Here is a 24,715-nt window from a genome sequence, read left to right as displayed (position 1 = left end):
GAAAAACAAATACATGACTTCATTCATGTAGAATTTAAGATACAAAACAAATGAAGATAAGATAAGAGAAGCAAAACTAATATAACAGGGAGAGGGATGGGGCACCTGGGTGGCTCAGCCGGTTGAGTATCCGACTTTGGCTCAGGTCATGATTTGTGGGTTTGAGTCCCACGTTGGGCTCTGTGCCAACAGCTCAGAGCCTGGAGCCTGCTTCGGATTCTGTGTCTCCCCCTCTCTCTGCCCCTCCCCCTCTCATGCTCTGTCTCTCTCTCAGAAATACGAAAACATTAAAAAAAAATTTTTTTTTAATTAAAAAAAAAACAGGGAGGGAGACAAAACATAAGAGACTCTCAAGTACAGAAAACAAACTGAAGGTTTCTGGAGGGTTTGGGGCAGGAGGATGGGCTAAATGAACATTAAGGAGGACACTTGCTGGGATGAGCACTGGGTGTTATATGTAGGAGATGAATCACTGGATTCTACTCCTGAAATCATTATTACACTATATACTAACTAACTTGGATATAACATAACATAACATAACATAACATAACAAAGAGGAGAAAAAAAAAAGGAGTCTGGCTTGGAGGCCCAAATCTAGCAGGAAGGGGGTGGGGATTGTCTTGAAGCTACATTTGTAAAGCAAGCATGCTGTTTTCATGATGGGACAAAGTGTGTGGAGGAAAAAGAAGACAAAGTGACCAAAGAGACTTCAGCATTCTTCCAGGTGCAAGAAATGGGCCCGAGATATTCCTGCTCTCTGGGGCTCACAGCCTAGAGGTGGGAGATCACACAGGATGAGCCAAACAACATGGAATAAGCTTGGGAGAAGGTGCGAGGCAGGGGCTGGAGCCGCACCTTAGAACCTTCTAGTTATTTAAAGCTAACAGTGAGACCAATTTCCTTTCCTTCCCAACCTCACTGGCCACCACCATCTACTTCCCTCCTGTAAAGGGGCAACTTTGGCTCATGTGAAAAAGACAAGCTTCCTTAGGACCAGAATAACTGGTTTATCAAGCCAAGAAGCAGCCAGGCCTGGTTTTTAAGGGCAGAAGGCCTTTCCTCTCTTGTCTTTTGGTCTGTCTTCTCTTCCCATGGGCCAGTTCAACACGAGGCCTGACTCCTCAAATAGCATTAACCAGTTTGTTTAAATACACACTCACCATTATATATAATATTGGGTACAGAAAAAAAGACTATTAGAAACACTTTTAAACACATGCTTATCTTTGAATGGTGAGATTACAGCTGTTTTATTTATTTTCCTTATGAGTTTCTGTGCTTTCCAAATTTTTATTTACAATGAATAAACATTACTTTGGAGAACAGAAAATAATTGGTGTTGAAAAAAAAAAAAAAAAAAAAAGCCAACAGGAGTGGAGGGAAATATGAATACACAGGCAAGGAGGTGAGAAATGGAAACCCAAACCCAAACCAAACCTTGGAAAACCAGGGCAGGTACCTGAAGGGTGCAAGTTCTTCCGCATCCCTGCTAGACAAGCCTCCGGCCCCTCCTGCTGCCGCGCGCCCCGCCCCTCGCGGGCCCGCACCTGCTCCGCCAGAGGGCACCCTGGGACCGCCGCCCGGCGTCCTCGCCCCAGCAGCTAGATCTCCTGCAGGGGAGAGTCGTCCTCCCACCGCCGCGGACCCACCAGCGGGAAGGCGGGACACCCATGCACAGCGAAGCAGGCTCTGTACACAGTGGTCATTGGCGCACCACACCTCACCCTGCCCGCAGGTAAACACCGTCCCGCGCAGCTCAAGGGCCACCTGCGCCCCCGCCCCCGAGGCCTTTCCAGCGGCCCGCGGGCCCAGGTTGCCTCGGGCTTCTGCGCTGGAGTCTTCCTCCTGGCCCTCCCACCAGCCTCCTGCTTGGAGGCAGGGGAGCCCGGCCGGTCACCTCTGCGCCCCCAAGGCACACGCGGGGCGGGGGAGGTGCTCGCGACTGGACTCCACCGCTCCCAAGAGTGATTGCTTTGGCTTTTGCCATTAAACAAAAATTAGGGGGGCTCCTGGGGGGTTCAGTTGGTTAGGCACACGACTTTGCTCAGATCATGATCTCGGTCGGTGGGTTCGAGCCCAGAGTTGGGCTTGGTGCTGACAGCTCAGGGCCTGGAGCCTGCTTCTGGATTCTGTGTCTTCCTCTCTCTCTGCCCCTCCCCTGCTCACACTCCCTCCCTTCTCTGTCTCTCTCTCAAAAATAAACATTAAAAATTAAAAAAAAAAAAAATTAGGGAAGTAAAACATAGTAATATGTCGTTATGGCAAATCCAAATTATGTGTATATTAAAAAAATCAGTCTCCCTTCACTACCACTTTACCAACTCTCCTCTCCATAAATAATTAGTAATAGGTTCTTATAAATGCACTTCTATGCATGTAGTAAGTATATCGTTGTGGAGATCTGTATGTTTGTCCGTGCGTCCATTCGTGCCTGGAAGATGGATCAAAATGTTAACCGTGGTCATTTGTCGGTGGTAGAATTAGAATGATTTCTATTTTCTCCGTGTTCTGCAGGGAAAATGTTTGTGGCAGGGGAGTCGTTACCATTTTTGAAACCCCTCCCCTCTTAAGACTGTCCTCACCTGCACATAAAGAGACCTAACTCCCGCTGGCCGCTCTGAGACTCTTGGCATGGAGAGACTCCTCGGGATCCTGTCCTGGCTTCACCAAGCAGCGCTGTGGGTCCCCTAGTAACAACTTGAGGGTTGTGTCTCTGTGATTAATGACTATGATGGACTAGGCTCGGCTCCTGCCTACATATTTACCAGCTTTAAGAGCAGATTCATCCGGAAAGTGTGGGCTGCTGGTTTCTGGGAAATAACAAGAGAATCCCAATGATAGTTTTATCAAAACACTGTGGATTAAGAACCCATAGGAAGGGGCTTTTTTTTTTTCTTTGTGATTCTTGAAAAGCGATTTTGAAAGTTTTCTGTGATTTTGGAGGCCCGAGAACCCAAGTTCTGAATTCAAGCTTGTTCTAACTAACGCTGACTCTTTATTGTCTTTGAGCGTCATGTGGTAATTACAAGTTTCCTCCTTTCTCCTTCCTGGTTTCTGAAAGGCAGAAAAGGGTTTGGTGCTGTGTTCTAAACACAAGGAGCCTGACCAAGTCTTTTGAGGATCTTTGTGAGGAGTAGATGTGTAAAGCCGAGAGGCTCCCCTTCAAGACTGCCTTTCAAGGGTGGTCGGATTTGAGTTCTGTAGATGTAACCAATTTATTAAAAATACATATATTTTGTTTATTAAACATTTTTGTTAATGTTTGTTTATTTTTGAGAGAAAGAGAGCACGATCAGGGGAGGGGAGGGGAAGAGAGAGAGATACACACACAGAATCTGAAGGAGGCTCCAGGCTCTGAGCTGTCAGCACCAAGCCCGACATGGAGCTTGAACTCACGAACTGTGAGATCATGACCTGAGCCAGAGTCAGATGCTTAAGCCACTGAGCCACCCAGGCGCCCAGCACTACTGTTTTTATAAAAGAAAGGACGCATTGACATAAAAGGGACATGATCTCAGAATAAAGGACTGTCTTAAAGAGTAAACTTTGCTTTGTAAAACATTTTACCGTATTTTGTTTAATTTTTCACGTTTCCAAAGTGAAAGTATCACCGGCTTGCATTTTGCCCATTTTCATGTGTTAGCCACTAGAGCACAAGACCTGTAGTTCAATCTTTATTTGATCGGAGCTTTTCTTGCACTATTTTAGGGCAGTCATGCTGAGTATTAGTGAACATTGTTAAGTACATGGAGGTGAGAAGTAGTAGACATTTGGGTGAAATTATGCTAATTAGGACTTTACACTAATCCTACGATCCTATACTAATCCTGGATCCAAACCTTCCAACTTAGACAAGTGTACCACCATTTAGTATTTCAGTTTTAGATTGCTTTTGTTGTTTCTGTTGGGTTTGGACTTTTAGTGCTTGCTAGATCATTGAAGGTCCTTCTACTTGGATTCTCCTCAGTTGAAGGCATTTTGCTAATGATCACCCAAAGAACTGAGTCTTTTGATACCATATTCTTTGGCCTAAAGTATTTTCCAAATTAGAATCAGCGAATTTCAAGGAAACAAGTTTTGAAAGTGGGTTATACTAGCCAGCTGCTTAAAATCAGAAGGGGAGGGGAGGGGGGAGAGGAGCAAGGAGTGAAGCCAGAGGAGAGGGGAACAACAATAAGAATCAATTAAAATGAAAGGGATGCTGTATGCCATTTTTTTAACCTTTTCTAGAATTGAAGCAGATATTAGGACCAACAGTCAACCTCCCATTTCTTAAAAGCAATCAGGCCATTAAATCACCCTGCGGTTGAAAGCAGTTTGTAGACGAGGCGCCCTCTGATCTGCATCCCTCACCACACGTACCTCGGCCTGCTGACGTTGCCCAGCCCTAGACCTGTTGGCATAATGACAAGGCAGCTCCCTGGATGACGAGGGAGGCAGGAGGTTTTCCGGGCACAGGCTCTACTGTATTACAGAGTAGTAATGGAAACCACAACCTTCAATATGACTTTTCCCCCCGAACCTAGCATTAGCTGGTGTTAAAGTATTTCAGCCAGGGAAAGCAAAAGCTTTTAGTGGTTATACCTTGTCTTGAAAGGGAGAGTTTGACCCAGGTCCTAGATGTCTGGGAAAAGGATGCATTTGCAACTTCAACTCTCTTGAGCTTCAATTTCCAAAGAACCTTCCATCGGAATAGACTTTGCAGGGAACTCACACCACATTGGCACTCTCCAGTCTTCATCCTCGACTCTGTTCCCTCATTCTTTTCTGGTCAAGCCATCCCAAACTGTGTCTGCAGCCGTCACATAGACGCACACTCCTGAGTTGGCACTTTTATCCCTGACTTGTTTCCAGAGCTCCAGACGTATTTTTGTGTCTGTTTGCTGAATGTCTTCTACCCAACAGGCGCCTGCAGCTCAGCATATTCCAGATCAAACCAATCAATTCTCTCCATCACTGGGAGCAGCCTCCTTCGCCTTCTCTGTCCCTTTCTTTATTTTGGTGAGCCACATGGTCATTTATCAGATTGTTCAGGCTGAAAACCTTGGTGTCCTCCCCCCCCCCCCATTTCCTAATTGTCACCAAGGTCCATCCTCCTGTACCCTAGCGTGTCTCACTCTCCCTTCTCTTTTTCTCCACCTCACTGTCACAGCCCTGGTCCAGGCCTTCATCAGCTCTCACCCGCACTGGGAAACTGCCTTCTAACTGATCTTGGGGTCACAGTAGCATCTCACCAGAAGAGCTCGCCTGCACAGCTGTCAGAGGATCCCTGGAAAACATTGCTCAGTTTCCATCTGTCTCTCGCTTAAACCTATCTGATGGCTCTCATTGCCAGTATGATAAGGTCCAAACTTCTGGTCACACCACATCAAGTTCTTCCCATCTGGTTCCCGGCCATCCCGGTGTCTTCCTGGGACACTCTCTACCATGTGTCATGCAGGAGAGACTACGGTCTGCCCCCCCGCCCCAATTTATGTTCTCTCCTGCTTCCGGATTAAAATAATGACAATTGCTGGGGCTCCTGGGTGGCTCAGTCAATTAAGCATCCAGACTTCGGCTCAGGTCATGATCTCATGGTTTGTGAATTCGAGCCCCGCATCGGGCCCTGTGCTGACCGCTCAGAGCCTGGAGCCTGCTTCGGATTCTGCCCCTCCCCCGCACTCGCTCGCTCGCTCTCTCGCTTTCTCTCTCTCTCTCTCTCTCTCTCTCTCTCTCTCAAAAATAAATAAACGTTTAAAAAATATAATGACAATTGCTAATTCCTGTTACAGTCTTTCTTGCAATTCAATGTGGCCAGGTGACAAAGTTCTGGATAGTGGAATGAAGCAAAAGTATCATGAGAAAGTTTCCAAGAACTTTTGCAGGAGGACATGACCTTCACCCCTCCTCTGTTCCCCCTTTCTCCATCCTACAGTCTGGAACAACAGTGTGACGGCTTCCATCTTGGACCATGAAGATGCGGGGGACACCCCAGGGAAAGGAAAGCAGCAAGCTGGGAGGTGCCACGGAGCAGAATTGCCACAGCCCTGACTGCCTACATCTGGAATTTTCAGTGATAGATGAACTTCTAACTTGGTTGAGCCACTGTTATTCTGAGTCTCTGTCCCTTGCTGCTGAGCCTAAGCCTAACCGACATCGAATCTGCTAGCAGGTAGAAGATGCTCTAGGTAACCTCATGTTTGTCTTTTCCTTTCTCTGCGCTCCAGAGAAGCCAGCCAACCCCGTGGTCTTTCAACTTTTCACTCTTTCCATAAACGTTTATTGCCATAGTGTCTTGGCTTTCCGATGTTTTGGTTTCCATAGACACTTTTTGTCCCAGGTGACCTCCAGTGATCATTTAAATAGCGCTTTTGCCACTGCACACCGTAGACAGGTGGGGTTTGCAAACTGTATCTGACTGGCAGAGTTCCTTCCGGAACCATAACTTCAAGGCATTCTGGAAATGCGGCTTCGTTCCCAGTTCTGCAGAACAGGCAAGCACGCCAGGAACGGCTGTGGCGTGGGTCAGTCCGGAGTGTCCAGCTCATTGTTCTCTGTCCAGCCCCTGCGACACCTCTCCCTTCCATAGACTTCCTTCCGTAGACTTCCCAAGGTGTTTCATGCCTCCTTTAGGTCACTTCTGCATTTTCCTTCTGCCTTGAATCTTGCCCTTCCCCCACCCTCACTTCCTGTGGGTTTATGCTCATCTCCTAGGATCCAAATCCAGTGCCACCCTTGGCAGAACGAGTGGGTCCCGCCTGCTGCGCGGTCTAAGTAGCACTTCGGACATCCTTCGGAAATTGTCCTGGCTGAGTCATGCTCCCGGGCTTACAGCTCTCTCTTCTCTACTAGAGTGTGGGCTCCTCGGGGGCTGCGTTATCAGCACCCGTGTGCCTGTGCCCTTCTCTGCATTCCTCTTTGTATTCTCGGGCACAGGGCAGGCACTGAGGGAATATTTGCTGAACTAGTGAATACTGATGAGGGCTCCAGAAAAAGCTGTCTCCTCCCCCCAGACCGTTTCGGGTTGACAGTACGGACTCCCGAGCACAGAACTGCTCGTGTAGTCATCTCAGCTCCTCCACGTGCCGGCTGAGGGCATCTCGGGCGCATTATGTAACCTCCCTGTTGAATGAGTTCAGTAAACCCTACAGGGTTCTTGTGAGGATTAAGTAACAGTTTATGTGGAGCACTTAGCACACAGTACCTGGCCCACAGATAGAACTCAGCAAACACCGGCCATTATCGTTTCGTGGTTGTCTCTCTCTTTCATGCTGGTTCCCTCTTCTCTCCTCTGTCTGTACTTTGCTTTTCAATAACGTTTTGACACAACAAACATCTTCTGAGCCCCAGGACTGTGCCAGGACAAACAGTCGCCCGTGCTGGGGAGCATGCTGGCTTTGGGGGAGGCAGACACATAAACCCTGAGCTGCAGCAAAGCTGAATGATGGAGGTTCTCCCCAGTTTTCGTGGAAGCACAGGGAAGGGGAGAGGGCAGGTCAGGAAATGATTCACAGAGGAGGTGGTCCTCCAGTTGACACTCGAAACGGGAGTGGGAGGGAGAGGTACCTGCTGGGCAGTGAGGGGAGTGTGTAAAGGTGTGCAGATGGCCAGCACAGTGTGGCCTGGGGAGCTGCCAGTGGTTCAGAAGACTAGGCCCATGGTTCTCACACTGGAGCGTGAATCACAATCCCCTGGAAGCCTTGGTAGATTGCTCGGCCTCTTTACCAGTGTTTCAGATTTATCAAGTCCGGGGTAAGTGCATTTTTTTTTTTAATGTTTATTTATTTTTGAGAGAGAGAGGGAAAGAGAGAGAGAGACTGAGCCGGGGATGGGGAGGGGCAGAGAGAGAGGGAGACACAGAATCCGAAGCAGGTTCCAGGCTCTGAGCTGTCAGCACAGAGCCCGATGCAGGGCTCGAACTCACGAACCGTGAGATCATGACCTGAGCCAAAGTAGGACGCTTAACCCACTGAGTCACCTAGGCACCACTGAGATTTTGCATTTTTAATAAATTTCTGTGTTGCACTCCTGTTGCTGGCCAGGGACCCCCTCTGGGTGGGGGCAAGGCACAGGGATGGTGGGAAGAAGAGAGGACTTAAGGCACCAGCTCAGCAGTTTAGTTTTTTTTTTTTTTTAACTTATTTATTTTGAGACAGACAGACAGAATGAGCAGCGGAGGGGTAGAGAGAGGAAGAGAGAGAATCCCAAGCAGGTTCTGCACTGTCAGCACAGAGCCTGATGCAGGACTCCATCTCCTGAACCATGAGATCACGACCTGAGCCAAAATCAAGGGTCGGACACTTAACCAACGGAGCCACCCAGGCATCCCAGGAATTTAGATTCTATAACAATGGTGACAGCCAGAACTATGAAAGCGTTTTAAGGGGAAGAGCATCCAATCAGATCGGTGTGGCGCAAGTAGGTTTTAAGGGCACACGACTTCAGAAGGGAAGGCACATGAGCAGTTGAATCCCGGTGAGTTGTGGGTGGTCTGGGCCGTGCTGGGCATGGAGCCCAGTCTGTGCAGAAGCCCCAGCCTCCCAGCCCCGGCCTCTCTCCCCTTGCTGCTCTTTTCTCCTGCTCACGAAGGAAGAGGTGCGTCCCTCTTTTCCAGGGCCACCATCCTGTCTCCTCCGGACAGACCGTCTTCCAAACATCTTCAGTTGTTCCCCGACCTCTTCCTGTTGGGCGTAGTTGAAGCCAAACCTTCACACGCACCCCAGCTTCTAGAATCATACTACCCATCGGCTCCTTTTGGCTGCTATTCTTGCTACAAAATTTATTTATTCTGTATTTCGGTATAGTTGATATACAATGTTCCATTAGCTTCAGGTGAGCAACATAGTGATTCTACACGTTTATAGAACATGCTGTGCTCACCATCTGTCCCCATACAGCGCTGTTAAAGTACCGTTGACTATATTCCCTGTTGTACCTTTCATCCCGGTGACATATTCATTCCGTAGCTGGAAGCTTGTACCTGCCCCCTCCCCCGCCCTCCCCCCCCAATCTGCTTCACCCATTTTGCACCCCCATCCAACCTCCTTTTTTCTGCCAACCATCAGTTTGTTTTGTAGTTGTGGGTCCGTTTCTGCTTTTTGTTTGCTTATTCATTTGTCTTTTTTTAGAGTTCCTGTATTGAAACGTTGATAACTTTGTTTCTTTAACCAAAAACTTCTCAATGAATGGTCACCACCTGCCCGATTTCTTCACCCCAGGGCTTGACTGCCTCAGTCTCATTTGCACCTGCCTAAACAATGAAAGGCAACTTGTTTTTCTTGTTTGCTTTAATAGCATCACCACTACTCCCACCAACATGTCTTTTTTTTTTTTTTTTTTAAGTTTTACTTTATTTGAGGGAGACAGAGTGTGAGTGGCGGAGGGGCAGAGAGAGCAGGGATAGAGAGAATCCCAAGCAGACTCTGAGCCGCCATTGCAGAACCCGAGGCAGGGCTCGAACTCCCGAAATTGTGAGATCATGACCTGAGCCGAAACCAAGAGTCGGATGCTTAACCAACTGAGTCACCCAGGTGCCCACCCCAACCTCCCCGCCACCAACATGTCTTAAAGAGAACCCACATAAAAAGCTCTGACAAAAATAGTTAAAAAATGTGGAAAATGCCTGAACAGAATTGAGTTTTTAGTCCTCCAGGCCTTTGTCAACCTTTCTACTGCAAAACAGCTTACAGGAAATCTGTACGTGGCGGGAATATTTTATTGTCCCTGAGTCAGCCGACACAATCCGATTTGTCTGAACTGATGAAATCAGAAGAAAATGGAGACTTATGTTAAGTGTCATTCCACAGAGACATTATCTCTTATACTCTCCTGGTCTGTGTACAGCCAGCCCAGTTCCTTAGAAACACGATTTCTTCACCTTTGCACTAATGACGGTAAAGAAGTGGTCATGAATTGTCCACCATTTGTTTCTACATTCTAAATTTTTTAAAGGCTTGAAATAAAAATGGGGCCTTTGGGGGCCTGGGAGCAGAAGCAAAGACTGCTCTTAAAGGTTCTTCATTAACAGTTCTGCACTGACAGTGCCTGGGATTCTCCCTTTCTCTCTGCCCCTCCCCAACTTGCTCGCTCTTGAAATAAATAACCTTAAGACAAAACAACACAAGGGGGGCCTGGGTGGCTCAGTCGGTTGAGCGTCGGACTTCGGCTCAGGTCATGATCTCACGGTTCGTGGGTTCGAGCCCTGCGTCGGGCTCTGTGCCGGCAGCTCGGAGCCTGGAGCCTGATTTGGATTCTGTGTACCCCTCTGTCTCCATCCCACCCCTGCTTGTGCTCTGTCTCTGTCTTTCAAAAATGAATAAACATAAAAAAAGTTTAAAAAAAAAAAGACAAAACAAAAGGTTCTTCATTCAAATGTTGTAAACAAAACACGAAATGTTCACTGAATCCAGTTCACCCTCTTGAATGTGTGACAGGGACTGGCTTCCTTCCTGAAGAGGCTGTTTTCTGAGTGTTACTTATAGCCAGAGATCTCACTTTTCTGTTTTGAACTTTCCCCCTTCTACTGGACCATTTCTCTTTTTGCTATAAATCTTTGAGGCCTTATAGTCTTTTCACAGGTACCTTCCAACAGTGAGGGAGCTGAAATATCCCCCAAATAAATTTCTGACTCATTATGTCAATGAATCTGAAGAGCTGGGAAGTTACAGAAAGCAGGCAGAGAGGCCCTTCTCTTATTAGTAAGTGTTCCCCTTTAAATGTTTCTCCTCCGCTTTCTTCCTTCTGTGGCTTTGCAAAAATCCACAGCTTTCTCAGCCGTTCGTGTTCTTCCCTGGGAGCAAAAGTGAAGATTCTATTTTTCTAGTCCAGGAGAGCACCAGCAACTCTTCCCTGTAAGCATCTTCTTGGGTGAAGGGCTTCTCTCTTTTTTAAGCCAGCGACTTCCTCTTTTAAACACAATTCTGGATCTACTCACTGTATTAGTTGAGAGGACACAGAGCAAAAAGCCTGTGATCTTAACCCCCAAGCTCTTCCTCCCCAGAGAGCTCCCAGGGAGGCGGGAGGAAGGGTAAGAGACTCCCCGGGAATCCGTGCTGGGAGAGCAGAACTTGGGCTGCGTTCCTGGAGGGAGCCCCGGAAGCCCAGTGGGACAGGGGTGGAGGAGGGGTGGGGAGAGGACAGGGAGGTATTTGCCCCCCTCCAACTCTGGGGACCCTCTCCAAATCAGAAGAGAAGATTGGTCACATTATTTTATACTTGAGGCAACCCAGTGAGATCCACGTGTTCATCTTTCTGGTCTATTTGTTCTCTCAACTGGAAAGAATTTAGAAGTCTGAAAAAACTGCCAGAATATTGTCTCCTTCACTCTGGCTCCTGCCAACTTAATTTGAAATTGGCTTTCTCAGTTCTCTCTTTCCCATCTGGGAAGAACCCAGACAGATTTCTGCCTGCAGATGGTAAAACTCTGCCCCACATCCACACGAGATCTGCTTCTTCTAGTCCAAATTAGGAGGTTGGCTCAAAATGATGTTGGTGACCTTTCGGGCCACACTGGGGATTGTCCCAAGGGCAATTAGACGGCCGCCCAGGGCCCGATGGTTTTCCTAAAGACTTGCAGTTTTTCAGAAAGGGCGCGGTAGGGAATTGGAGAGAAACTATAATAAGAGAAAGTCTGAAATGCCCTGGAATGTCTTCAGGTATGACATCATGGAAGTATTGCCAGTTCTTAGAAAGTTATCCCAAGGCTGAGCACACTATAGGCTCAGTCAGACACTTGCTAAATATTTATAGGATGAATGAATAAACACACTGCTAGAATGAACTAAATAAACACTCAGTAAATACGAGGGATGTTCTTTATGTTTTCTTTCATTTGTTTCGATCGAAAAATATCTTAGCCGTTTCCCACAATCTTGTTTTCAGATTCAATCTTGTTTCCAAATTGATGAATACAATGGCTGCTGGCCCAAAGACCCCTTCCCACCATCAGCAAAGGTGACCGCTACGATGGCATTCCATCTCTCTGTCCCTGTTAAATTTGAGTATACCAGTGGGAAGGTTGGAAAACATTTCTGCCCCTGAAAATATATCAGACACTATCGTGTGCTGAGGATTCTACAGGCTGCATGTGACTATCAAGAAAACAATCAATCTATGAACCGCAGAGGTGGGTGTGAACACCGCTGCCCTGGGCCTGTTTACATTCCTCCCAGCTGCCAGGTGAAGGCGATCAATCAGATGGAAGGCGGAGATGGCCAGGTGTCATTCCTCTTCGCTGCCAGATGGAGGTGGTCAGGTGACATTCCTCCCAGCTGCCCGCTGAAGGTGATCCGATGGTTTTCTTCCTTGTTTGCAGTCGGCATTTCTGGAGTTTGCCCCCCAGGTATGCCATCCAGGAAGACCACGAGCACAACGGGGTGATTGTAGGTAAGACCGAAGATGTCAGCCCTTGCCAAAGGAAGGTTATGGAGAGTGGTGGGGTTGTGTACATGAATGACCTCCCAGTCTACACTCAGGTGGGTCCCAGGACCAGAGCTCCTCAGCACCTTCCCCAGATCAGCACCCCAGGGGTCATGGAACCCAATGCCTACTCTCCTGAATCAATGCCATACTGAGTTGCTCAGTGGTTTTCTTTTCTTTAAAAAACAATTTTTAAAAAATTTTTTGTTTATTTTTGAGAGAGACAGACCGCAAGCAGAGGAGAGACAGAGAGAGGGAGACAGAGAATCCGAAGAAGGCTCCAGGCTCTGAGCTGTCAGCACAGAGTCCAGTGCGGGGCTTGAGCTCACAAGCTGCGAGATTCTGACCTGAGCCGAAGTCAGACACTTAACCGACTGAGCCACCCGGGCGCCCTGCTCAGTGGTTTTCAAACTGTGACCTGCACGATCTGAGATATTCTGCCCAGAATGAGCAAAAATTCAAGCATTCCCACTTCTAAACTGAAGAGCTCTACTTTTTTTTTTTTTTTAATTGATTTTGTATTTTAGGCTTCCATGCTTTTATTAGAAGGGAATGCTGCATTCTTCAAGCAACAATGATAGCCAGTGAGGCCAAGGATAAGGGGTCTGACGGTTCTAACATAGGACCCTGTTTCCTATAGGCACTTAACATGTTCATTAGATTGAAGAAGCACTGCTTTTTCTGAACTTCATTTACAAATTGAAACATTTAGGACGGAGTCTGCATTCTTGTGACTTTCACTGCAGGAAAACTGAAACCAACCTGAAGTTGGACCGTGTTTATTTGCTATCGTTTAACCCAACCACCACCTCTTGTTTACAGAACACCCAGCTCATAGGGAGCACTCAATGAGTGTTTGTTGAATGGATGAGTCAAATGTAAGACGCGTAATCCTATGCAAGGGACTTGCCCTCATTTGTAAAATGAGCCTAAATCCACCTTCTTTGTAGTTTGTAGTGAGGATTAAATGGAAGAAGATAGGTGAGTTGTTTAGCACATAATAGGATCAAGAAATTTTATTTTATGCTCTTCTCTTTCACGTAAGCAATAGATATACCCTGCGTGTACTTGAGGGAGGTGATCTCATAAGTGAAGAACCAGGCGGTGAAGAACATGCTGGTGGCCAACAGCAGCATAATTGGAGGGGGAGGACAGCCAGGTGCACCGGGCTGGTATGTCTCCTCATGGTCTCCGGCTCTGTTTTGCTGGCAGAAAAGGATCGTCCACCATTCTGCCCTGTCTGGGTTTTCATCTGCTGCTCTGGGCCTTCTTGCTGCGGTTCAGGCAGAGGCTGTGATGACATCAGGAAGATTGGCCAGAATGATCCTATCAAAAAGTAAGCTCTGCATGGGAAACATGGTGGCCAAGACAAAAGTTGTCTTTCGGTGAGTTGTTTTTATTTTATTTTTTTAACGTTTTTATTTATTTTTGAGACAGAGAGAGATAGAGCATGAACGGGGGAGGGGCAGAGAGAGAGGGAGACACAGAATCGGAGGCAGGCTCCAGGCTCTGAGCCGTCAGCCCAGAGCCCGATGCGGGGCTCGAACTCACGGACTGCGAGATGGTGACCTGAGCTGAAGTCGGACGCTTAACCGACTGAACCACCCAGGCGCCCCTCGGTGAGTTGTTTTTAAAATCTATGCAACGTGAACAAAGGGGAGCATTGCACAGAAAAAAAAATCTGAATAAATATATGAACACACAAATAACCTAGTGCATGATCTGTCTGCAGACAGTAACGGGACCCGTAGAAAAGTGACAGTGATTTCCTTACTCCGTAAAGGCCTCTTCTTGCTCTGGACACAGCCATTCTGAATGCTCAAAATGGACCATGTAATTTCCACCTTGTTTAGGGCTTCCCCTGCATTAAAGCTGGCACTTTTTGTCATAATCTAGGTTTCAGCATAGGGTGAACGGATATACATTAGAAACATAGTATTTCCTTCCTACTGAGCGTTGCCATCTTCAGACAACACACATCACTGTCCTTCAGTGAAACTTTCTGCCTCTCAGGGCTGATTGCACGGACTGTACATATACACTTTAATGTTACTTACTTCAAGGTGAGGAGAACTGGGGAAGAATTTCCTTCTAGTCCTAAAAGATTTCCTAGGAGTTTTAAAGACATTGTGCTTTACTCATAGACTTTGCATCCAGTCTGGATGTAAAAATTGCTCCTCTCTATGCACTGTGACAACAAGAGTGGTTTTATAATTTGAAGGGGATAGGTTAGCATCACTACTGAGATGGAGGGTGACATGTATATTTCAGATACGATGTAGGGATCTAGGTGTGCGGTATAAGTTGGGTCATAGTGCCAGTAAAATGTTAAATTATTTTTATATGATTTTTTTTAAACGTTTTTATCTATTTTTGAGACAGAGAGAGAGCGTGAGCAGGGGAGGGGCAGAGATAGAGGGAGACACAGAATCCGAAGCAGGCTCCAGGCTCTGAGCTGTCATAACAGAGCCTGACGCGGGGCTCAAACCCACGGACTGTGAGGTCATGACCTGAGCCAAAGTCGGATGCTTAACCGACTGAGCCACCCAGGTGCCCCTATGATATTCTAACATATCATCCGTTTCCTCTCTTTGAGTTGATGTTGGCACACCACCGTAATGATATCTGTCAACAAACTGACCTTGAGCTGCATAGAAAAACACACAATAGCTTTGTCTATGGGATCGACATCAAGATAAACAAACAAAGCATTTTGGGTTGGGCATGTCCCCAGCTCAACATAAAATGGACTCAAGGTATGAGATGTTTTCTAGTTATACTCCAGTCTTTGACAAACCTCATTTGGTTGCTGTCCAAGAGACAAGAAGTAAACCTTAAGAGAAGCCTGCTCCACAACTGTCACGTCAGAGTGGTTAATGACCGTCATTGTCAAGTCCTTATTTCCTACACCTCGGCATAGGTGGTGTGCTGATAAAATGCCTCTCAAAACCAAAAACCAAACCCAAATATCGGTTGATTGATTTGTGATATTTGCCAACTTCCATAATGTAAATACTCCTGCTGTGGCTGACTTTGAGCTACCAACAGTTGCTGGTTTGCAAAATCCCTGAATACTTAGCAGTTAGATCTGGTGAGCTGTCACAAGGTGCCTCTGATGAACATTTGTGTCTGTTTCTCTTCCATGCTCTCCTACGTCTGGGGCTTTATACCTGCTCTTACTTCTGCCTGGAATGTGCCGGTGACCCTACTCCTTACTCTGCAGTCTGGCTCTTCAGTTAATGTTGTTGGAATCCTTAAGGGAATTAAACAGTGATATAAAGCACTTGGAAGAGTGCCGGTTGTACAGTGAGTGCTATTTAGGGGATGTTTATTAATATTCTTTTCCTTTAGTGACCATCAAGACTGAATTAGGCATTCCTCTTGTGTGTGCCCCGTCTGCTCTGCTTCTCCTCCTGTGCTACCCCCCCCCCCCCAGACTGCGTTGTACTGGTTTCCTTTCTGGCCCTTGTTGGGTCAAGCTTCATAATGGAAGCACTGACCTCGTTTTCTGTTGCATCCCTGGCTAGCATAGTGCCTGGAAACTGGAAGACACTTGATGTATACTTGTTAAGTAATAACCTGTTAGGGCATTGAATCTGTTGTTTACTACCAACTTAAATTAGAAATTAAGAGGGTAAGGAGCACCTCGGTCGCTCAGTCCATTAAGCATCCAACTCTTGGTTTTGGCTCAGGTCATGATCTCACGGTCCGTGGATTTGAGCTTGGTTTCCGCTCAGGTCATGATCTCACGGTCCGTGGGTTTGAGCCCTGTGTCGGGCTCCATGCTGATAGTGCAGAGCCTGCTGAAGACTCATGCTCTCCCTCTCTCTCTGCCCCTCCCCTCTCAAAATAAATAAACATAAAAAAAGACATTTAGAAGGTCAGTGTGCATGTCAGAAATGATTATGAGGAAAGGGTGGAGGGGAAGATACAGTGATAGCTAAAGAAGATGTATTTTCTGGGGCTGTAGTAGGCTTTATTTGTGCTGACAGAAAGGGTGTTCCATTGATTGGAGTAGCCAAAGTAGGGTCTGATTCAGTTTGTGGTCTTCTGGTGCTTCCATGGACAACTGCATTATCATGGAGGGTAGTGACTTGTTGGGCATCATAAGAACACTTGTAAGTTCAGGAACTCTCTTTCTATTTAAGATCCTTATCCTGAGTGTGTGTCTTTGCCAGGGAAAGGTGGTAGGGAGAGGTTGTCTCTAAAACAGCTCTAATGAAATCCTTTTTTTTTTTTTTTTTGATTGACTGTAAGTGCTTCTTAACCACTTTGAGGTTACAGATTCCTTTTAAGATTTTGATAAAAGCTTCTAACCAAAAGAATGCTCTGTGTACGTAAATACATAAATCTTACACACAATTTATTTGTGTACTTCCAAAGAACCCCAGTGTAATGCTCCTGTCTTCATGCATTTTGTCTGATTTATCTTCATAATATTTCTTTGAAGTTGGTAGGGGTGGAAACAAAGAGTGATGAGTTCATTTGCCCAGAATACATAATGGTAGCAATTGCATAATTGATTAGGATGGCATAAATAACGTCACCTGGCCATCCGGAGTGACTACTGGAAATTGAAGTGCTATTTTAAGGGAACTTGCTTTTATTATGAGGTACTATCTTTTATTTTTTTATTTTTATTTTTTATGTTTTATTTCTTTTTGAAAGAGAGAGAGAAAGAGTGTGAGTGGGGGAGGGGCAGAGAGAGGGAGACACAGAATCCAAAGCAGGCTCCAGGCTCAGAGCTGTCTGTCAGCACAGAGCCTGATGTGGGGCTCGAACCCACGGACGTGAGGTCATGACCTGAGCCGAAGTCAGACGCTTAACTGACTGAGCCACACAGGCGTCCCCATGAGGTAATATCTTAAACATTTAATCAAGTCCTGGAATCTTCTGCAGTTTCATCTGGTCTACGCCATGTTGGGAATCATCATAGTCATTCTTGTGTTCATTACTCACCGTTGCAAACAGACAATTGGATGGGTTTTAAGCTAGCCTGAGACCCAATAATTACCTAAAATTCTATCCTTTCAGTTGTATATTATGTAAGAGCTGGACTCCAAACACAGACATTAACAATGAGATTCTCTGAACTTTCTCATGTTTCTGCTAATGGAGGGTGGGGTGCGGTAGAGGAGGCTAACAAAAACCAGTTACTCTGTATTTGCAGTACATTTGGAAAGCCAGTTTCTTTTCCTAACTTTTTCTTGCCCATGTGAATAGTTTAATGCATCTCTATTCCCTGGAGACAAACCAGGCCAATGGAAGCAAGTCACGTCATCTCTAAAAGGAGGGATTAAGTTTGTAGTTTCCAGTGTCTCTTCTGTTCTAACATCCCATGGTTGTCTGAAGCTGTCTTGGAGACTCTGGGGACGCAGAAAAAGGCCAAGCAGGATTAAACATGTTCTTCAGATAATCAACTGTTTTCACTTTAGCAATTAAATATGAAAACCTTCTGGGGTGCTGGGTGGCTCAGTCAGTTAAGCATCCCACTCTTGCTTTTGGCTCAGGTCATGATCTCAAGGTTCCTGAATTTGAGCCCCACCTTGGGCTCTGTGTTGGCAGTGTGGAGCCTGCTTCGAATCCTTTCTCTCCGCCCCTCCTTTGCTCTCTCTCTCTCTCAAAATAAGTAAATAAAGTTAACATAAATAAATAAATAAATAAATAAATAAATAAATAAGAAAAACTTCCTTTCTCAATCTCTTGCCAAGTTTCACAAGAACAGTGAGAGACTTATTTCTAACAATGTTGTAGACAAGTAGAGGTTTGAGAAATGAAATACTAAGCCTTATATAATGATACATATTTCAGGAAGAAAAATGGGATATTCTGAAACAAAATATCCATGTGAATGACTTTCCAAGGGCAAAAATATAAAGAACCTCTTCACCAGCATCAGAATATTTATTGGGCAGGAGTCGACAATGTTATAAGCATCTTGGGAGGTAAGTGTGACTTGAAAAAAACAGCAAGATCATCAATGAGTACAGCACCATCAAGCTTCTTTTCTCTAGGAGTTAATTCTACTTGGTTAAAAGTTTCATCTAGGATATAATTTTGAATGCTGTTGGGAACAACAGAAGTTTTCTTTCCTAAGCCCAATTCTTCTAAATTCCTGGAGACAGAATTAATATACAAAGTACATTGTACACCCGTGTGTTTTTTTGGGGGGCGGGGGGCGGGGGCCGGGGAGTAAAGCTTGTTCACTCACATGTACCAGATATCTGAGTTAATTCTCTGTAGGTCCTGTGACTTACTTTGTAACAGTAAACAAATTACACTTAAGAATGGGAAAATCTTAGATGAGATAATGGAATTATCTGGAGCTTTGGCTAAATAGCTTGAAAGGTTTTATTAGAGCTGTTTTAGAGATAGCGTACCCCTATCTTCCTGCGCGTGCACATACACGTAAGATAAGGAGCTTGAAAAAATAGGGAGAGAGCCCCTGAGTATAGCCAAACCCAAAACAAGGAAAGATATCCCCAACAAAGGGGTAAGTCCCCCACAGGCTGTGATGGCTCCTTATCTCCACGTGAGGGAATGCTCCGGCCCGTGGTACTCTTCAGCAGCTGTGCAAGGGTCAACAAACTGCTGCCTTTCCCAAAACACAGATCTATCTCTTCCTAGCGGTGTTGGCCAAGTTATTGAACCTTGCTGAGTTGTTTCCTCATCTGTAAAATAGGAGATAGAAATAATAATGTCAATAAGAATACGTACTTTGTACAGTTTAAGGATTAAACATGATAATGAATATACGGGGGGAAAATACATCAGTATTATGCCTAGCACATAAGTGCTCAGTAAATGGTATCAAAAAGTCAAGGAACCGAACTTCAGTCTGCCCATGGTACTGTGTTCCCTGGGTGAGAAGGAAGTGGAGACATTCAGTTACCCATTTCAGAAACATTTATTGAATGTCTTTTATCTATCGGACACTATTCCAAGTGACAAGACTTCAGACATGAATAAGAAGAATCTCTTCTGATGGTTAAGTTAAGCCACTCACCAAATAAATGTAATGTTGGTGTTGATGAATGCTTGAAGAAAAATGAGGCCAAGTAGGGTGATTTCATGTGAGAAAGAGTATTAAAGAGAGGCTGATCAGGAGAACTATGCGGAGGTAACAGATGAGCAGAGACCTGAAACAAGTGGTGGGAAAAGCCTCGAGAAGCTTGAGGAAGAGTGTTCTAAGCAGAGGGACCGGTGACTGCAAAGGCCCTGAGGGAAGAACAAGGTAGGATGTCAAAGAGTGGGAAGAAGCCACTCAGCAAGAAAGACTGAAGGCCAATGACAAGCAAAAACCAGCAGTCTAGAGCATTAGAGGTCCTGGTAAAGACTTTGGGTTTAACTTGGAATGTGTTGGATAATAATACAATGAATATGACTTACAATTTTGAAAGATAATTCTGGCTGCTTTCAAGGGGACAAGAACAAAAGTGTTCAAATAGGGGCTATTGCAGCACGTTTGGAAAGAGTTGATGCTTATTTGGACTAAGGTATGATGGAGGAGGTGAGAAATGTTTAGGGGGAGAGCTTGAAGTTGATGGGTTAGACATGGTATGTGGGAGAGAGAAGGGGCTTTGCCTGCACAGTCTGGTGATTGGCTAGGGGATTACTGAGATGGGGAACATTGGAGCAGGAACAGGTGTGGGGGGAGGGGGGAATCAGGAGCTCATCTTCCACAGGGTGAGTTTGAGATGCCCATTTAATGCCCAAATGGCAGTACGAAGTGGGCCATTAAAAGTGCAAATCTGGAGCTCAAGTGAGAGATTAGAGTGAAGATATAAAGCTGGGAATCATAAGCATATAGATTGTATTTAAAGTCATGGGATTGATTGAAATTATTCAAAAAGTGAGCATGGATTAAGAAGAAAAGAGGTCAAAGAGGGAGCCCTGGGACACTCCAGCACAGGGATCAGGAAGATGAGGGCATCCTGCAAAGAAGGCAGGGAAGGAATAGCCACATCCCCCCTTGACGATAGAGATACTGAACCCTGGAATGGGCTCCTTTCTGGCCCACAAGTCCCCCCACCTTCATCCCAACCTTAAGCCCAGTGCAGCCTCCTCTTCAGCCAGCAATGCATTTAAAGGGATTAATCCAGAATCAGTTTAGGACATTGTAACACTCTACACATATTCATTAAATAGTATGTACAAGTGGATGAATAGATGACTATTGACAGATTTTATTTTATTCCTCCTTAAATACTTATTTATAAATATTTACTTGCATTAGATTTTTCTCCCTGGAGAAAAGATTGCACTTGCTTTGTTTTAAGGTCTATCAGAGAAAATTTTTGCTGAAGCCAGAAATCTTTTCTGTTAGCTTTTGATGGCATAAGCCTTGGAGAACTTTATAAAGTAATAATGAAAACATTTGTTCTTAAAGAAAGGGATATGCAAATTTTAAATCTTACAATTTCACTGGATAAGATATTTGAGGTACCATATATTAATATTCATTTACTGATTTCATTATGAAACCAAAACTTATGTAATGCTTATTTGTACAAAGAGCTGCATGTAGGATATGGTAATTGATATTCCAGTAAGAACAGTAATGAAAATTAGTAGTAATATGTGTCAGGTCCAAAGGCTTTTACATGCATTTCGTTTTTTGTTTTTTTTTTAATCTTTATTACTGAGAGACAGAGAGAGACAGAGCATGAGCAGGGGAAGGGCAGAGAGAGAGGAGGAGACACAGACTCTGAAGCAGGCTCCAGGCTCTGAGCCGCCAGCACAGAGTCTGACGTGGGACTCGAACTCACACAAATAGGGAGATCATGACCTGAGCTGAAGTCGGACGCTCAACCGACTGAGCCACCCAGGCGCCCTGTGTTTCCTTTTTGTTCATGATTCTCATGGCATCCTGTGAGAATCATACTATTATTACCTGTTTTGTACAAAATAAAAATTCTAAGAGTTACATAACATTCTGGTAGTCAAATGATTAGAATTGGGCAGATTTGAACCCAGCTCTGTATGTTGATAGAGCTTGAATTTTTTTTTTAATTTTTAATGTTTTCAGTGTTTATTCATTTTTGAGAGACAGAGAGAGAGAGCACAAGCCACGAGCAGAGGAAGGGCAGAGAGAGAGGGAGACACAGAACCTGAAGCAGGCTCCAGGCTCTGAGCTGTCAGCACAGAGCCCAACGTGGGGCTCGAACCCACAAACCATGAGATCATGACCTGAGCCGAAGCCACCCAAGCGCCCCAACGGAGCTTGAACTCTTAATCACTCTGCTCTGGGACCCCTTTTCACTAATCAACATCATCATCATCTTATTCATAGCTTAAAACCGAAAACATCATTAACAAGCTTGACCAACATAAATAAGCATGTGTCTCCAAACAAACAAAAATACCTAACAGTGAAATTCTGAAATCCACATTGAAGCAAGAGGAAAAACCCATTCACGTTTCTATAAAAAATGGTAACATTTTCTGTAACATCTCCTGGAAAGCGCAAGCCCCAAACTGGGACTTGGGTCTCCTAGCAAAGAGCAAGGGCAACGCAGAGGCTGCAGGGAGGCGCCCCAGCAAGCACCCTGGCAGTCGCTGTCCTGGCGGGAAGCGCCGTGGAGGCCTCCGCAGCAAGAGCCGAAGCAAACACACTTGGAAGAAAGCAAAACCCAACACAGATGGTCTTGGGCCATACGAGCAGTGGTACCAGAGCCCCGATAGCGGCGGTGCAGCCTCGGCGACATTATGCACGGAGCCAAAGGAGCAAAAACCCTAAGGGACAGAGAGAAGGAAGAGGAAATTCCCTGGCATCTTCACAAAGGCAAGGGTCTAACGTTGGTAGTAATCATGCCACCAAATTCAAGGACTGAACTTCAGATATCTATTTGGAATATGCTAAAGAGACACAATGATCTGAATCTGTGACTGATCATCCGCTGGATGTGTTTTAATAGGATCATACATACTAAAGTGCATTATACACAGCAACATGGCAACTGAAAATAATTACTTATACTATTGCTATTGATGATATAATAGTGATCACAAATATTATTAGTAAATAAATGGGTGATTTTAAAAACTCCATACCAAAGAGGTTTTTGTTATTTTGCCATTATTAATTCAATATGTAATTTAAATGGCCCTATTTTCTATCTTTTTGTTTCTGTGGATAGTCACCATATAGTAAGGTTCTTACCTTGCCAGGATGACCAGCTGGTTGTTATCTAATAAATCTGAGCTCAAGGATGTTAATCATTCTGTTTATGATTCCATTATTTCATTTGCCCGGGCCCTTCGCTTTCCCATAAGGATTCTTCCTGTCTTCAGAATTCTTAACGTGATCATTTTAATTGTTCCCCATTACTTCCTATTTTAAATTTTGTTAGGGGCGCCTGGGTGGCGCAGTCGGTTAAGCGTCCGACTTCAGCCAGGTCACGATCTCGCGGTCCGTGAGTTCGAGCCCCGCGTCGGGCTCTGGGTTGATGGCTCAGAGCCTGGAGCCTGTTTCCCATTCTGTGTCTCCCTCTCTCTCTGCCCCTCCCCCGTTCATGCTCTGTCTCTCTCTGTCCCAAAAAATAAATAAACGTTGAAAAAAAAATTTAAATTTTGTTAGATGGCATTTAATAAGGCTTCAGTTTTGATTATAGAATGGACGCTTTTTAAAAATTTTACTTTGCTCTGTTTCTTCACTTAAAATTACAGCAGTAGGGTTCTGTTTCCCATCAAAAGGTATCCTACATAGCTTATTTCCCTTGGTTCAAAGATTCCACCGGAGAGCCACCAATTAATTTCAGATTGTCCCACACATATAAGGTAGGTCTTACTCCTCTACCAATTCTGAAAGAACACATCTTCCAATTGTGTGAATTCCAATCCTGAAAGAACACATCTTCCATTGATGAAGAAAAAAAATCTCTAACTAGGGTTGCCCGGACAATAGAGATGGGATTTAAGGAATGCACAATTATGGCCACGGCTGTCTGGTTCTCGTTCATACTAGAACAACTCATGGTACTTTTTTTCTTGCACTGGAAAGGAATATTAAAAAAAAGAAAAAAAAAAGCTGAGAGCCAGGGTTAGATAACTTGTGATTTTAATCAGAATTTTCAACTATAAAAAATAAGAACTTGAAAATTGGGGTTTGAAACAAAAACAGTTATGACATAATATTGCAAAATATTCTTATCGCTTAGTAAAGGCAAACTATAAATTATAAACCTTTTCCCACACATTTGATCTTGTATCAAGTCAAAGCCCAATTATTTCTGAGGAGTGGGTCTTCTTTCAAAGTAAGAGATTGCACTCTCAAAGCTTTAAAAACACCCCCCTCCCTGACACGTACACATAAACTGTCAAAGAAACATTTGCAGAGAGTCAGAGACATTTCTGTAAATCCTATGAGAAGATTGTGCATCCTAGTGCCTTCTTGACACGTATTCTGCTTGCTTTGGGATTCAAAAACGAGAGATGTGAAAAGCAAGGAGAGGCAAAGCAGCAATAATAGCAGCAGCCCCCACAGGAGCAGCAGCCGCAGTGACACCTCTGTCCCTGTTGGTCTCCACTGTCTGGCAGCTGCTAAGTGGACACCTTTTTGGTGGCTGTCCATGCATGCAGACAGAAGCCTTTTTTTTTTTTTAAAGCTTATTTATTTATTTTGAGAGAGGGGGCGAGGGAGAGAGAGAGAAAGAGCAGGGGAGGGGCAGAGAGAGAGGGAGAATCCCAAGCAGGCTCCAAGCCATCAGCGTAGAGCCCAATATGGGCTCAAATTCACCAATCGTGAGATCATGACCTGAGCCAAAACCAGGAGTCAGATGCTTAACCGACTCGCCACCCGGGTGCCCCTGAGAAGCCATTTAAAAAAGTCAGGCTTTACAGGTTGTCACGTTTTTCCTAAACTTCTCTCATTCGAGTACACGAGGACACGTTGCTTCTGAGTCTCTGCATTCAAGATGGACTGGCTCAAATAAGGCAGGATTTTAAGAGATGAATGTAAAATTCTTTTTTCATGAAACAAACTGCATGGATAAAAGATGAAAGAGACCTGGCTGAACAATATTTCCTGTCAGACATAGCAAGGAGTTTTAGTTGATCATGAATTTATTATGAGCTAAGAGGTATATCACTGCCTAGAAAGCTAAGACATCGTTAATGCCCAGAAAGCGCCCATACGAGGTAACAATTTTGCTGTATGCTGCATTGGCCAGACCATGCCCGACCTAGAATGTACAGATTAGCTTTGCACCACATCCTTCAAGTTCATCAAAAAAGGTTATGGGTGATGGGGCACCTGGGTGGCTCAGTCGGTTGAGCATCCGACTTCGGCTCAGGTCGTGATCTCGCGGTTTGTGAG

At 45.1% G+C, this 24,715-nt stretch overlaps 1 long non-coding RNA gene across 2 annotated transcripts; it reads left to right on the top strand.

The window, feature by feature from the left end:
- Positions 1-1,583: 1,583 nt before the first annotated feature.
- On the top strand, positions 1,584-21,074 carry LOC115519741. 2 transcript variants are annotated; one of them, XR_004343976.1, is made up of 6 exons: positions 1,584-1,738; positions 5,918-6,170; positions 11,863-12,366; positions 13,612-13,784; positions 18,211-18,344; positions 21,052-21,074. It is a non-coding gene; the product is annotated as an uncharacterized LOC115519741 (long non-coding RNA). The 2 variants fall into 2 exon arrangements; XR_004343975.1 differs by lacking the exon at positions 21,052-21,074 and having other exon boundaries at positions 18,211-18,576.
- The last annotated feature ends 3,641 nt before the right edge of the window (positions 21,075-24,715 follow it).

Source organism: Lynx canadensis, chromosome C1 (assembly GCF_007474595.2).
Source record: "Lynx canadensis isolate LIC74 chromosome C1, mLynCan4.pri.v2, whole genome shotgun sequence".
Classification (NCBI taxonomy): domain Eukaryota; kingdom Metazoa; phylum Chordata; class Mammalia; order Carnivora; family Felidae; genus Lynx; species Lynx canadensis.
The sequence above is the reverse complement of the archived record's forward strand: the minus strand, read 5'-3'. Positions and strand labels throughout refer to the sequence as shown.